This window comes from Streptopelia decaocto (assembly GCF_964273445.1).
Source record: "Streptopelia decaocto genome assembly, chromosome: 2".
NCBI classification, from domain to species: domain Eukaryota; kingdom Metazoa; phylum Chordata; class Aves; order Columbiformes; family Columbidae; genus Streptopelia; species Streptopelia decaocto.
Genome location: NC_138655.1, coordinates 102320193 through 102334708, shown reverse-complemented (window position 1 = coordinate 102334708; position 14516 = coordinate 102320193).

Sequence of the window (14516 nt, the reverse complement as noted above, 5' to 3'; positions counted from 1 at the left end):
CCTGTCTGTGGTGCGGTGCATCGGAGCCTTGGTGATGGTCTCTCCTGTCCCCCAGCAAGATAACCTCATAAGGCAGGGCCCTGTGAATAGCAGCATCATCTTGACATTTACCAGAGTTACTTCTGATCATTCATCTGCCCAGAGCCCTGATGATGCAGGTGTTGGTTATTGTCACCCTTAAGTAGCCTAAATTGTCACTCATGATCCTTGAATTGTCTTGCTTTTTCTTCAGAGGGAAAAGTGATGACAGATACTTGCCAGAATCAACTTTGGAGGACTGGGAATAAGAGCAGAGTGAGCTGATGTTTTTTCTCAACTGCCAAGTCTTTGTTTTGAAGAGAAATAAATGGAAATGTGGTTTACTTCGGCTGGTTTTACATGATACAGAATTGAATTTAAAGGGGCTCTAATTTCTGTATGTCAGACCTTGCAGTGCGCATAATATCTGCCAGCATTGGAGTAGCTTAATTATCACCTTTCTGATCTACTTATGCAGATTTATATAAATATCATAACTACATAAGTTTTTCCGTTCAAAACTAAAAGGAGACACCCATACATCTGAATATAAATGTGGACAGGGCTGGCATGGTACAATGGGACCGATTCAACCAGAGTAATGCCCAGACACCATCAAACCTCTGGAACTGTCCCTAAATATCATTAAATTTCTGAGTCAAATCAGTATGAAGCGTATGAGTATAGTTCTTCTCTATTGTAGACTGCACATTTATAATTCCTACCAAAAACCATGGCAGATATAGAATATATTGCACTGAACCAACAAACAAATACGAGCTCTCAGAGGAATTTTTTTTTTTTTTTTTTTTTTTTTTTTTTTAATGCAAGCAGCATAGTAAAAACCCTCAAGATTTTCTCTTTTCCCATCAGCTTCAGTGGAAATCAAAGACACATAAATGTAAGTCACTGTAGAATTATTGGGAACCTTTCTATTTGAATTTAATCACACTCCCAGTGGACACGTGGGAGTTTGTCAATTGTTTAAACTCAAGTCTATTTGGACCAGACCTAGTGCTCTCCCTAGTTACAATGGAAGGCAAGCATTATGACAAATTTTCTTCAGGAGTCAAATCAGAATTAAGATCTGTTTCATCTCTTTCATTTTGATCAATTAGTATGTGTGGAAAAACTCCAGCTGAAAGTTATCTGTAATTTTACAAGATGTGAACCTGCAAAGCTGTCCTGGCTTTGGAGAAATGTTCATGCTGGTTTGGGATAAAATGATCACTTGTTGATTGGCAAGTATTTAAAAGGCAGATTTACAAATGCAAAACCAAATGTGACTACTTTTTCTGTAAATGGATTAAAGAAAACTGTCTCTCTGAAAAAATTATCTTTCTCTCTCCTTTTCCTCATCCCATGTTTGGAGTGAGCTCCCTGTTCTCTTGCTAACATGGTAAATGAAGTGTACATTACTTGCTTTAACACTGTTCTACTAAAAGCTGTACTTACACCACACCAGTGGGGTGAGAGCCCAAAAGAAGGAACTGGAGTAAATGGTGAAACTTAATGAGTTGCTGATCCAAGTTCCTCTGATCAAAAATTGTCAAAATAGTTATTTCCTTCAGTGGGCCTTGAGAAGACCTATAAGAAGACCGCTCTGAACTTGTATCACATTTGTTTGGGGGTGTGTTTTTTCTGTTTTTAATGAATGTGATCACACCATTATCCAAACATTTGGTTTAGTAAGTGTTACATAGCATGAGAGAAAAACACAAGATTTACTGGATGAGACAGTGAACTGCTACATTATTTGGTTCAAGCTTGTTACCAGTGATAGAAGTTTCAGTGTCGGATCATTTTGCTCAACAAATACGTCACCATGTGCTATTTTAATTTGTCTAATATCCTAAGTAATTTCTCTATCTTTTGAAAGAGCAAGGTCATTTTTTTTTTTGCATTTTGCGAACTCCCAAATAAGTGTTTGTCATTGGTAAAATGACATTTTATAATAATGTCAACTAAAGCACTATTATTTTCAATAGCATTGTATTTTATTTATATACATCATTTTAATATCTACTTCTAGTCATCTCTTTTTTTTTTTTTTTTGAGCAATAAATGACATCCATAAAGACAAAACCATTATTTTACATTTATAAGAAAGTATATATTGATTTTGCTTGCCGCTTAGGACTTGTGTAATAAGTAAATGATCAAAATTGTTATTGTTGATCAAATCAAGTGGAACTCAGTTGTATTATGTATGTTGTGTTATATTATGCATATTGTTGTAAGCAGTAACTGTGTTTATACAAGTTTGATTCTGTTTTGTAGAACTTTGTAGTGACAGTTAAAACCAAGGCCTGAATGCCTTGGTGCAAACCCCCTCTTTCTCCTTCCCCCTCTTCAGTTTGTAAGGAGTGGGCGCATCTCCTTCTTTTTCTGGTACTTAAGGCTAACAGCTTCTTTTGTTTGGCCCCAGAGCACCCTGACCAGGGCCATTAGGAGAAAGGAGTGCCGAGGCGCCACTGAGCACTGGATGCCTGCGGCCAGTGTGGGGGATGTTTGGAGGCTTCAGGTGCACCCACTGTGGGGGTGCAGAGGACAAGCACCCCCCCCAGTGACTCAGCTTTTTCAAGCCAGAAACCAGCGACATCCAAGTGGCTCAAAAGGCAACATTTTCCACAGCAAATTCTTCCATAGCAACACCTTCCACCAATCCAGAGAGCCACTGGAAGCCCGCGAACAGCATCAACCAATGCATGAACACGTGTAAAAACGTATATAAGCACCCACGAAGACTGGAGGGGGTGCCCGGTGGCGGAACCGAGCTTCCCCCAGTCACCCAGCGCTGTTTTGCCTAATTACTTGCTTGCTTTAAATTCGCTTGCTCAATAAAATTGATTAATTGGCTTAGAAACTTGTCTTCATTTATAACACTTGCATTGGGGATTTTTTGGGCTGGTTCCATTCTAGGCTCATTTAAGTTAAAAAAGAGAACAAACCACTGTTAATTTTCACTGTAGGAGAAGCACAGAAGATTATGTGTTATTAAAAAAAAATGGAAGATAATTATGTATGTATGAATGTACAGAGCTACAGCATCACAGCAACAAAACAGTTGCCTTTTTGTTCTTTTTCAAATTAATACCTGGCTGTGGGACCTCCAGTAATAATCCCATTCCCTCCATACAGCATGACCATCATCCCAAAACAGGAGGTACTCGGTGACCATCATCCCAAAACAGGAGGTACTCGGTGACTTTCTCACAGATCTGAAACTTCAGTCCTGAAATATCAAACTGGCCTGTATCACCTGCCTTAGGAAAAGGAAATTTAAAGTGAAACTACTTTGTTATGTCATGCTGGTGTTTGGAAATCATAATAGAGCTGAATTAATCTTTCTGAAATTTGTCATTTTCTGTAATCTTACTCAAAATTATAGTAGGGCTGGGTTTAATCTTACTGAAAGAAAGAGAGAATCACACAGAATCACAGAATGTTAGGGTTTGGAAGGGACCTCAAAAGATCATCTTGTCCAATCAAATATATATGCCTTAATATGAAAGGTAGTTAGCTCAGGAATGGTTTTGCTTTGTTTATACACTGTTTTCTAGAATGTTGTCCTTTGTTTAAAAAAACCCACCCAAACCAAAAACAACAACAAAAACCCCCAGCCTCCTTACCCCTAAGGCATTTTCCAGTACTAAAGTATTCCAAAATGAAGTTACACTGGATATAGGGCTGGAAAGACTCTCTTGGATTGGACAGTTTTTCACATAATTTGGGTGGGTTCAGACAGGAATGTGCATATGGGGCATTTTCCTTGTCATGACAATCCATTTTGGACTTGCTCCTTTCATTTCATCCTACACTACAAGAGGGAGAAGGTGATACTTATATATTTCATGCTTGAGGCACAGGATCCAGCAGATGTGTGAGATGTTTAGGTTCCTTTTTAGAATTGTGAAAGATTAGACACGTTCCTCGAGAGCTCCCACAAAATTTCAAATCATTATGATTGGGGTGGAGAAAAATCTCATAAATGCCTATGTTTCAATGTGTAAATTTTGTGTTTCTTGAAATGTTGGTTATTATTTCGCAGGAATTTGTGTAATCTTATAACAGGGAAGATATATTGTTGGTATTTCTCAAGAGGAACTGATTATATTTTCTTCCCATTCATATATTTTGGAGTAGAATGAGAATTACAGTACTGTAGTTGCTCAGTAATTAAACCATCATTTAAAATTCTTACACTATGTACACACCTTTCCTAAGCACCAATGTTATCTTTCTGCATAGACAGGAAGTTCAGAAAATACAACTTGTAACTTTTTTTGTCATTACTTAACTTTGAAAGTAAAGTCTTGTTTATTAGTAGTATTTTCCTACATGTGATGTTATTTTCTGTATAAGAGGGGAGAATGGCTCCTGGACAGTGAAAAAGTAGTCACTTAAATCAGCGCTAGTGAGAGCCAGTTTCCTGTAAATTTTCTACAAGAATTAATGTGCATTGTAGGCATGACTATATCTCTGTATGTATAGACAGAATTTTCCTTTTATCTTGACAATAATAAAATGATCTAACATTAAATGACATTTAGAGCATCACCTAATCTCTAGGATGAAGAACAATAAGAGTATTGTCATACGCAGTATCTCTCTTCTTGCACTTTTAATGGATTATTTGGAATACAGTGTATCTTCTAATACTTAGGTTGGGAGACTGGAATTAGGATTACTGGATTCTGTTATTGCTGCTGTTTCTGATGTTGGCAGTCCTTCTGAAATTAATTTTAATAGTTGAATCTTAAATTTTATCTGATTACCATTTGTGGTAATTGTTTTAACAAATTATATTTGAGGCATAATTCATATTTTTATTTGAATATCTTAAACCATTTGATCATTCATAGGAATTTAGAAAATCCTAATACCTAATGGTACTGTAGCAATGCAATCCATAGTCAGCCACAGTTATAAAACTACATCTGACTTGTGAGAAAAACAAGTCAAGTCTGGGGAGTGGCACTAAATTGTCATATCTGCGATCTCTGTTAGACTCATCCCATGGAGGAACAAAATCAAAGGTTGACACATTTTCCAAACTGGAGACACTAGACACTATACTTTTCGAAACTTCCTCATTCTTTGTTAAGATTTTTGCTTTTCTTGGAATTTGAGTGTACTTCAGCCTCTTGAAGCTTATCCTAAAGGCAGTTAATATGAATTATTATTTTTTCCTCCATGTTTTCTAAAAACTTCCAAAGAAATGTGTTGTTGTTTGTGGCTGTTATATTCTGTGACCTTTCAGTAGAAATTCACACATATAGTGTCTCACAGTTTGTATCCTTGCTGTTGGCAAGAAAACTAGATACATTTCAATGTCTGTTTAGTATAACCTCTGTATCTAAAATATAAACATCTGGATTAGTTAAATAAAAAATATGCAGCAGAGAGTTTTAGGGGTTTGTGTCTGTTTTTTGTTTGTTTGTTTGTTTTTGTTTTTGTTTTGTTTTTCATATATTAAGTGACATTTGACCAGAACTCTGCATTTTATCTAGATTTCCTAAACATGTTTAAAAAAAAAAAGTTAAAAAGTGAGGAATTTCTCATTTTTGTTTTACATTTAATACACAACTTTGAGACAAGATTGTACATTGTATCTACTTGTTTTGGAGTTACATATAGTATATATTTGAGCATTAAACAACTTTTTGCATGTATTAATACAATAATTGACTTGCTCATATACCCAACTCAGTTTGGAATTCATAACTCACTTCATTAATGATCTGAGTCCAATTTTCTGATTATCGGTAATAAAAAGTTCACACAGCTTGGTTTCTTCAGACTTAATAATTCTGTGAAAGATCTCTGAGCACATTTCTAATGTATTTATACTAAATTTTCATCACACCACTAAAATGGTGAGGGTAATGTCTTCCACTATGTCCTTAGATATTCTAAACTGAAAATACTAGACTCGATCTTTTCCTAAAGAGAAATATTTTTGAAAGGATGGGTAAATCCAGTTCAGCTTTTTTGAACTAAAAATAGTATGAAATAATACTATTTTCTCCCTTTAATAGAATAAATGAATTTTACTCTTAATACTGGGAGCTAGAAAGTGAATTTCTGCAATGAAGTCATTCCACAGTATTAGCAACATTGGATTAAAGAAGAAATAGCTACCCAATTGAGCATATCAAACTAAATTTACTACAATAAGCTTGATGTTCTTGAATGCACAGTCTGAATCTAGCAACAACCTTCTCTACAGTCCTGGGAAATAAAAAACTAATTTTAGTGGAGGCTGAGTATCTAGTATAGAAACTTGATCCCAGAAACAGGATCTTCTATTGAAATTGATGTTTAGAATCAGAGGATCTAGGAGAACAAAAGAGCTAAGTAAACTGATTTTTATGTCTTTAATGAATAAAATGTGCTGTACTTTCATCTGATATTTTAACTTAGTTCTTTTATCAGCCATGAAGGGTGCTGCATATGTTGTTTAATTTTCACAAGATCCTAATTTAGGCAGTAAATTTGGAAATAATGAATAAGGAATGCTCCCGAATAGCAACTTTGGATTTATTCCTGGCTATCATTATAGTATCAGTCCCTCATGTACTTATTATTTCTTGGTTTTGTCTGGGCTTAGAGCTATTTATCCTGAGTACAGCATGACTGTTCAAGGGTAGAAATCAAATTTCCCGTTTCATTTTAACGTTAACATAATGTATTTTATTGATAGCTTTTATAGTCCGTATATAAATGCAATTGTTCTAAGAGTTCCTAGTTGAAACACCTTTTGGAAGGACATTCTTCAGGCAAGAAAAGACAAATAAATATATTCTTCAACTCATCAAATATCAGTATTTCAAATATTTATCTTCCTAAATTAGTTCCCCTTTTCAAAGTGTATGTCAGGATCAGTAATAAATACAGTAATATCTTATGTCTTAGAGTGAGAAAATATTTGAAAAGTATTTTTGTTTCTGTAAAGAGTTAATAAAGAGCTTTTTTTTTTTTCAAAAATATTTTAATTTTAGTATTTCTGCAGAGTTGAAGGTGTTTTCTTTTTTTTTTTTTTTTTTTTTTTTTTGGTTAGATCTGTTTATAGATCTGATTTCTGGTGGGTACTTAAATGAATGTGTCATGTCCAAAGACAGAAATAGAGAAAGGTCATTTTTTGTGTTTTTTAGGTTAATATAGTAGTTCCATTATTTCTTAGTGCTGCAAAATTGGAGATCATCATAGCAGGACTTTTTTATACTCCTGTATCAGCAGTAATAGGATTTTTCTGAATATATTTATAGGTGGTATTTGAAAGCCTCACTTTTCTAATGGCAACTTGCTACTTAACAATAATACATCCAAACTAGACAGGCAGCAAAAGTATTTATATTAACATAAATGTAATATTTACATATCCACCTCTTCGATTCTCTGAGTAATGAAATATTCTATTCTACTATTTTACACCACCAAAAAAGAAACAAAGCTCCTTATGGTACACAGCTCCTGGTAGGCTTGTTATAAAAACAAAATAAAAACCAACCAACCAACTAAAATACAAAACAAACAAACAGAACAAAAAGAACCCCCAAAAACCCAAACAAACAAAACAACAACAACCACCAGACAAAATTAAGCATTCTGCTATTTTACAAAACAAGCTAACAAAAATGTAATCCGCCACTGAGAAACAGCTTGATGCATCAATTGAGAAATTCTTAACATTTCAGATGAGAAAAAGAGTGTTCAGAGAGACTGAACTAGTCAGGGACTTTCCCTCCTCAAGAAAAATTGCCTGCAGAGTGCAAGGAGAGACGCATCAGTACAACTTACCACAGCCTATGGTGTTCATCAACTGTACAATTTGCTCTTATCTCACTGGGAAGACTTGAGACTTTGCATGAAGTGTTTGAGACTAGCCAAAGACAGATGAATAATTATCTCCAATTTATCAAGAACCTATTCAAAACTCATCTCTTACCTTGCACATAGAATAGTGGCATACGAATTGCTTATGTATGGGTACTTACAGGAGTTAGAGCTTTTTGATACAAATGGCTTGAATTCGAGCTACGAAAAATATCTGGGGCTTGGGGTTATTTTTGGTTTAGTAAGACCTGTGTTTCCTGCTGTAGCTTTAATCAAGTCAGATTTGGATGTTCTGTGAGTTGCTAAGTTTCCAGGGATGGGCCTTACATTCACACCATATGTTCTTTTGTGCAGCCTTGCTAAGGTTGGAGTTTTGCTCATTTTTTTAAAACCATGCATTAGTGCCATGGAACTGAAGTGGTCTTTGAAGCCTTAGATACACTCACAGAACAGGAACACTAGGCAACCACACATCATTATTTCCTTCAGAGCCTCACTAAACCATCTCAGTTCTGAGGTAAAGAGATCATTCAAAGCATAAAAGAGGCATTTTAGTCTTTCTGCCCCTGCAGTCATGTTCTGAGAAGGGATTAGATCACTGGAGGGCAGGCAGGGAGTGTGTCCATGAATGGGATGCCTCTGCAAGAGAGTCCTGTGGTACTGGTGAGCCCTGATTGCGTTCACAGTCCTGTTGGTTTTGATACCTACCTTGGACCTCCTCTAATGCTGGACTCATATTCCACACCTACAGGGTGATTTCCTCCGTCCTTCCTCCTTGACCTGCTGTCTGTGGCACAAGGGTGAGAGACCTGAGGATGCATTAGAGGTGTAATCCTATAGGGTTAGCTCCTGAAAAGCTGTATGTGGAATGAATCTCAAGTCCAATCACTGGGGGTGATTGATTCTGACTAAAGGGGTTTTGGAGCTGAACGCTTGGGTTAAAATTTATGCATATCCCATGAAAACCAACTCCAGAGATAAGCAGAAGGTTGTGTGTAAAACAGGCACAGCTGAGTTACAAAAACATATGAAATTGTGCCAATTTGCATAACAGGTTATGCATACACCATATCTATACACACAATATACCTGCACGCACATCCAGTGCTGTTCTAGCAGGTTTCCATGAGATGCTGAGGAGCGTTATGTGATCAGCTGCCACTCTAGAAGTTCGCTACTCTACATCCCAGGATATGCCAAAGCGTGAGGAACTTTGTTGAATCAAAAGTGGTGCTTGTCATGCCATGGATTACGGAAGTTAATTCTTGCAATAAAATTTGTCTCGACCTTGTGCATCTTCATCAATTTTGAGCCACAGCCTACTGAGCTGTAAAATGGAGATAAAGTTTGCTTATCCCCTAGGAAGCAAGGTTTTTTCTTCTACAGATAAATATTTTAAAGTGGAAAAATAGGTTTAGTTAAATTAATACTAGTAGATAATTGTTGTTAATGCTGAAAGCACAGGAGTTCAGAATTCTGAAATGTAAATGCTATTGCAGACTTCACTGCCACATGGAAAACATGGCCTGAAAAACAACCTTATAGCTTTCCAGACAAATACTGCAAGGATAGTACACAAAAAGGTGATGCAAGCATATTAAATTAGTTGCAGAGAGCCCACAGTTTCAAAAATTCCACACAAAAATGATAAATCTTTGTAATCTTCTTAATCTTCATGTTCTGCCTTCACTTATACATCTCTAGTTCCACTGTCTTTGATAATACTGTTCGATCGTAAATAAGAGGAAAATTTTTAGATTATTACTATTTTTTCTCAGTGGAGTCTTCATAGGTCATGGTTTGGAGTTTTCTAATATTTGTCTCTGCAGATTCTGGAGGAAAAATCTTTATTGTACAAAAACATATACTGTCTGGGATACCCTGTAATCTCCCACAAGCACAGCTTCTATAATTTTTTAAGTCCTGTGTAGTCTCTTCAAAAAATAAAGGATTAGAGCTAAAGACTATTCACATTGTTTTTATTTTTGGATAAATAACTGTCAGTAATAGACAACCTGGGATAGATATAGAGCTATGGTTCATCAGACTAACTCAATTGCAATTACTTTACATCAGGAGTGAGGCTTGGAGCCAGCTAAAATCAGTGGTCACTGCTCAGCCCAGGTAGGAGGCATAGAAATAGCAGAGACACCAGGACAGTCATTGAAGTACTCTGCAAAAGCATGAAGTAAGTACAGGCTGTTATATTATTAATGTTGAAGGGTAAATTAAATTCGGATAATTATTTCATCACATCTTATTATGGGAAAATTATTTCCAAGAGTCCTGCTGTCTTTAGGGAAATGCCCTAATTTTAGATCCTGGATGTTTTTTTCCCTTGAACTGTGAGCAATTGGCCTTGAGTGGCACAGGAAATGGTAAAGGGCAGCAGCCGAAGCTGCTGGAAAACAGCGGATGTCTGAATTATTTGAGCAAAAGCACAGCTGCAAAATCCTTAAAACTAACAATGTTTAACACAGAGAGTGTTTCTAGCCAGCTCCTCCACAGATGCGTATCAGTCTGTATCTGTTACTGTAGTGGCATTCCTCTGACTTACACCATTGTAAACTGTCTAGGAAAAAATAGCCAAAACATCTCTTCTGAATTGTTTTTCTTCAGCTGAAACTCAATGTGCTGAGTCTTGTTTAGTTTTATACAAACTAACTCTGCTTCATTGGCATTATTCTCAACTCTCACTGTTGTGACTACAAAGAGAATCAGACCTGTTCATGTTGTCTCACTTTAAATGATCTTCCTTGATTTTTTTGGCACTAATACGATTCTCTCAACTAGTACAGTTGCTGTTGCAAAAAAAAAGTCAGATAATCTACAGACATTTATCTAGATGTAAAAGACTAATTTGGAATGATATTATAAAGTGCTGTAATGAACACATACATCAGACAATGAGTTGTCCACTGTGTAGCTGGAAGTTCTGAAAATAAACAGAGAAAAGTATAGCAGTGGTGCAAAATGTAGCTCAAGACCTAAATTGTACTCTGATTTGTGTTTAGCTATTGAAACTGCAGCTGCCAGTGATGCTGGTACCAGATTTATATTAACGGGTAGGACGAAGAAATACACGTTTTTACTGTAGGACAGAAAATCAGTGATGCAATGATAGCCATGTACATATTTGAGGACAGAGTTTAGCCAATGAGTGACCTATATGTTAGATGTCTAGGAAAAACTAGATAGGGAACTTTTTGATGAGACACTTGCAAACTAGAACATATTCTCAGCTGGAAGTACAACACTTCAGAATCAACTTTCCAGCTTTTAATTAAGTTTTTTCAGAGAAAGATTCTCAGCTACAGAATGGAAACCACTCAAAACCAGGGAGAAGGATCCTTAGGTTGACTGGCTTGCCTACATTTCTCTCTTCTCCCTGTTTTGAAAATTGCATCAGTAGAGAATGGATTTTTTTCTTTTAATAATAATCTTGAAGTTTCAAAACAGCAAGATATTTCCCCTGCCACCTGGTGTCAAGAGAGAATAACACAGATGAGATCTGTGAAACTTGAAGAAGAATCGTAATGTTATAACTTGGTTCTTTAGATTAAGAATAGGTTTTAAACATCAGTCTGATTTTTGAGACCACATTAACTCACTTTCAATAACAGCAAATAAATAAATACAGTTTTCAGAAAACTATGATCTCAGACGAAGAAAGCTGTGGGCAAGCAACATCATTTAGCAGGCTGAAAGTAAGGCAAGCTACTTCCAGTAATGAGTGATAACTGAAGATTACTAACACACATAGGCCTTGCAGTCAAGCTGATGCAACTATGCCGGATGGTGCAAAGAGCTTTTCAAAAATGCAAACAAAATGGAATATTTATGAATCTGAAAACTGGGTGTTACCCTGACCTCCATGGGGGAATGGGAAACAAGTAGCACTGAGAACAGCAGAAGCTCTCCTTTGAAAAAAACATAATGCCTTTCAATTTGAGGTCATAATTATATTGTTGTTGTTGATATTTAAAGCTGTGAAAAACTGCAGTGCTATATATGAAAACTTTCCAAGGTTGATCTTTCATGCTGAATAATCATGAGTTCAGTTCTTGCTGTGTTTTCACGTATATATTAAACTACCAATAAGAGGCTCTAGGAACTGCTCTACCAGTGAACAGTTTGTTAAAAATAAGGTTGAATTTTTTTAAGTGGCATCCAACTCCTTTTTAAAAAATGTTTTCTCTGGAGTAGGATTTAAACAGGAGTTCTTAACTATCTATCTGTGCTGGTTCTTTTTCTCCATCTTTTAAGAGACAGAGTCCCAATACTTGCAAGCACACAAAAAGGGTAAAAATGTACTTTTTAGGAACAGCAGATGGAGAATACTAACTCCCTTAGCAAATAAAAAAACAAACCAAAACCCAAAAGAAACAAGCAAAACCAAAACCAACAACTAAAAACTCCAAACCACAAACAAACAAAAATCCACCACATTTAGGAGGTTTAGGAAACCCTCCAAGTCTATCTGTTTGGGAAAAACACCATTAATATGTGTTTGAATCATTACTGAAGATAATACATTGCAACAATCCAAAGAATGACAGTCTGAATGGAACTAGGAAAAGGAAATATTAAAATATTTTCTAATGCAGACACTTGGGAAAAGAATATACTTTCTACTTTCTCTCTTAGCACTAATTATTTTCACATAAAATTCTATATTTAGGTGTTTCACTCTTCCCCGAGGTTTATCCCTGCTTGAAAAGCTGATGTAAACTTGGAAATGCATAGCAGGGATGAAAACCAATGAATGTTAACTTGTTTTCTGAAATAGAAAAAAATGTCAAATCCTGCTGTTTGAGGGGTAAAGCATATCACAGAGTAAAATTCCTTTGTATGTCTCATTTTATTTTATTTTATTTTATTTTATTTTATTTTATTTTATTTTATTTTATTTTATTTTATTTTATTTTATTTTATTTTATTTTCCTAGTTTGCTATGATGTGATTCAGATGAGCTCTGTTTAAGGCAAATAATTTGTCAAGATTTCCTTGCAAATCTCCCTTTGAAAATTAAGCCATACTGCTGTGGCAAACTGCTTTGTTGCTTCTGAAGCTGCCAGCTTATTATCTGTCTGTCTTCTCACTCTTCTCAGCAATAAAATACATTTCAAGTTTTTTACGGTCCAAGAGGTTATGTTGGAACGATTTTAATGATCTGCTCTGTTTACATTTGACGTCTGTTAAACCAGCATATCCTGAGTTTTTCCCACAGAATTTAAGAAATGTTGACTTTTTTGGCTGCAGAGCTCATTTATGGAAAACATCTTCTTTGGGTGCTTCTCAGTGTGATTTTTAATCTAAACCACTTTCTCTGTTGTTGCCTATATGACCCCACCTATATGGCACATCTGAGGAGTGGGGATGGCTGCCTGGGGGAGAAACGGCTGCACAAGCTGCTTCTGCTGACAAGAATTTGTATATCAGACGGCGACCTGAAAACTGTCTCCTGCACAGAGAACAATAAGCATTGTGGCAATTATCAACCCTCCTCAAATCCTGACTTCTCTCATTCCAGAAAATACAAAGTGTTTTCTATATGGGATGCGGCATGGATCACTGGTAACATTGCAGTGACTGTTGTGCTGAACATCTGAACAGAGATTTAATTTATCCAAATAATTAGCTCAGTTCTCTGCTTTTGTTTTAGGCCATTGGACATCAGACACTACTCAGTATCTTGTTCAGGATGAATATAGCAAAAAATATTTAAATTCCAAATAATTTATGTTATGATAACTATCCTACCTGCACGCATACTAAAATTATGTTGGAAATAATTTTCATACTTTTTCATGTCAGCAGTGCTTGATGTTATTTCTGCATGTGTGCAGAGAGATCCAAGATCCACTGCTCTAAAGGTGTTGCACCAACCTATTATAGTCTATTGTGGATGTAGACAATTTCAGAGAGAAAGGGGGTTTTGAGATTTTGGATGCAAGGTGACATACTTCACACAGTTGTTCTCGAACTTTGTTTCAGCTCATCTGTTTTTTCCAACTTCAAGCAGATAGGCTTAGATTTAAAACAATTACCATAGGATCAGACAAAGTCCTGTGCTTTTCCCCTGAATTCTCCACTTGGACCTTTCCCAAAGGGGAGCCACCTTCTCTTTCCAGTTCCCCCATACAGCTCTGCCATATTGCCAACTGCGATTCCCCTGGAAGTACATTGGCAATGGAGCGCAGTGGAGTCTTGTACTATGGGTTGTTTGCTTGAGCTGGTATACCAAATATTCAGAGGAATCAAGGAAAACATCCACAAAGAAACCTCAAGACCCTGCCACAAGGAGCTGGCCTGCTACCATATTTCAAAATTTTTCGTTAAACACCCTTTGTACTTCTCAAAAAAAGTTAGTAGATTAACCCATACCTCCATATGACAAGCCTCACATTCTGCCTACACAGCCACGAATACAGCTTTCTAGTTTGCTTTCTTTAAAGCTTCCTTAAGTTTCAAGTGTAAAAACACTGGCTTGAGATGATACTGTTTTTGGTCAGAAAAAGCCTCAAGCATAAGTACTAGGCAATGTGGTCTAACTGAAATGGAGCAGCTCTTTTTAGTATTTTGTGGTGAGTTGTTGCTGGAAGTCTGCAAACTTTTTATTTAACCTCTTCCTTTGTGTGTGGAATGAATGAAGTAGA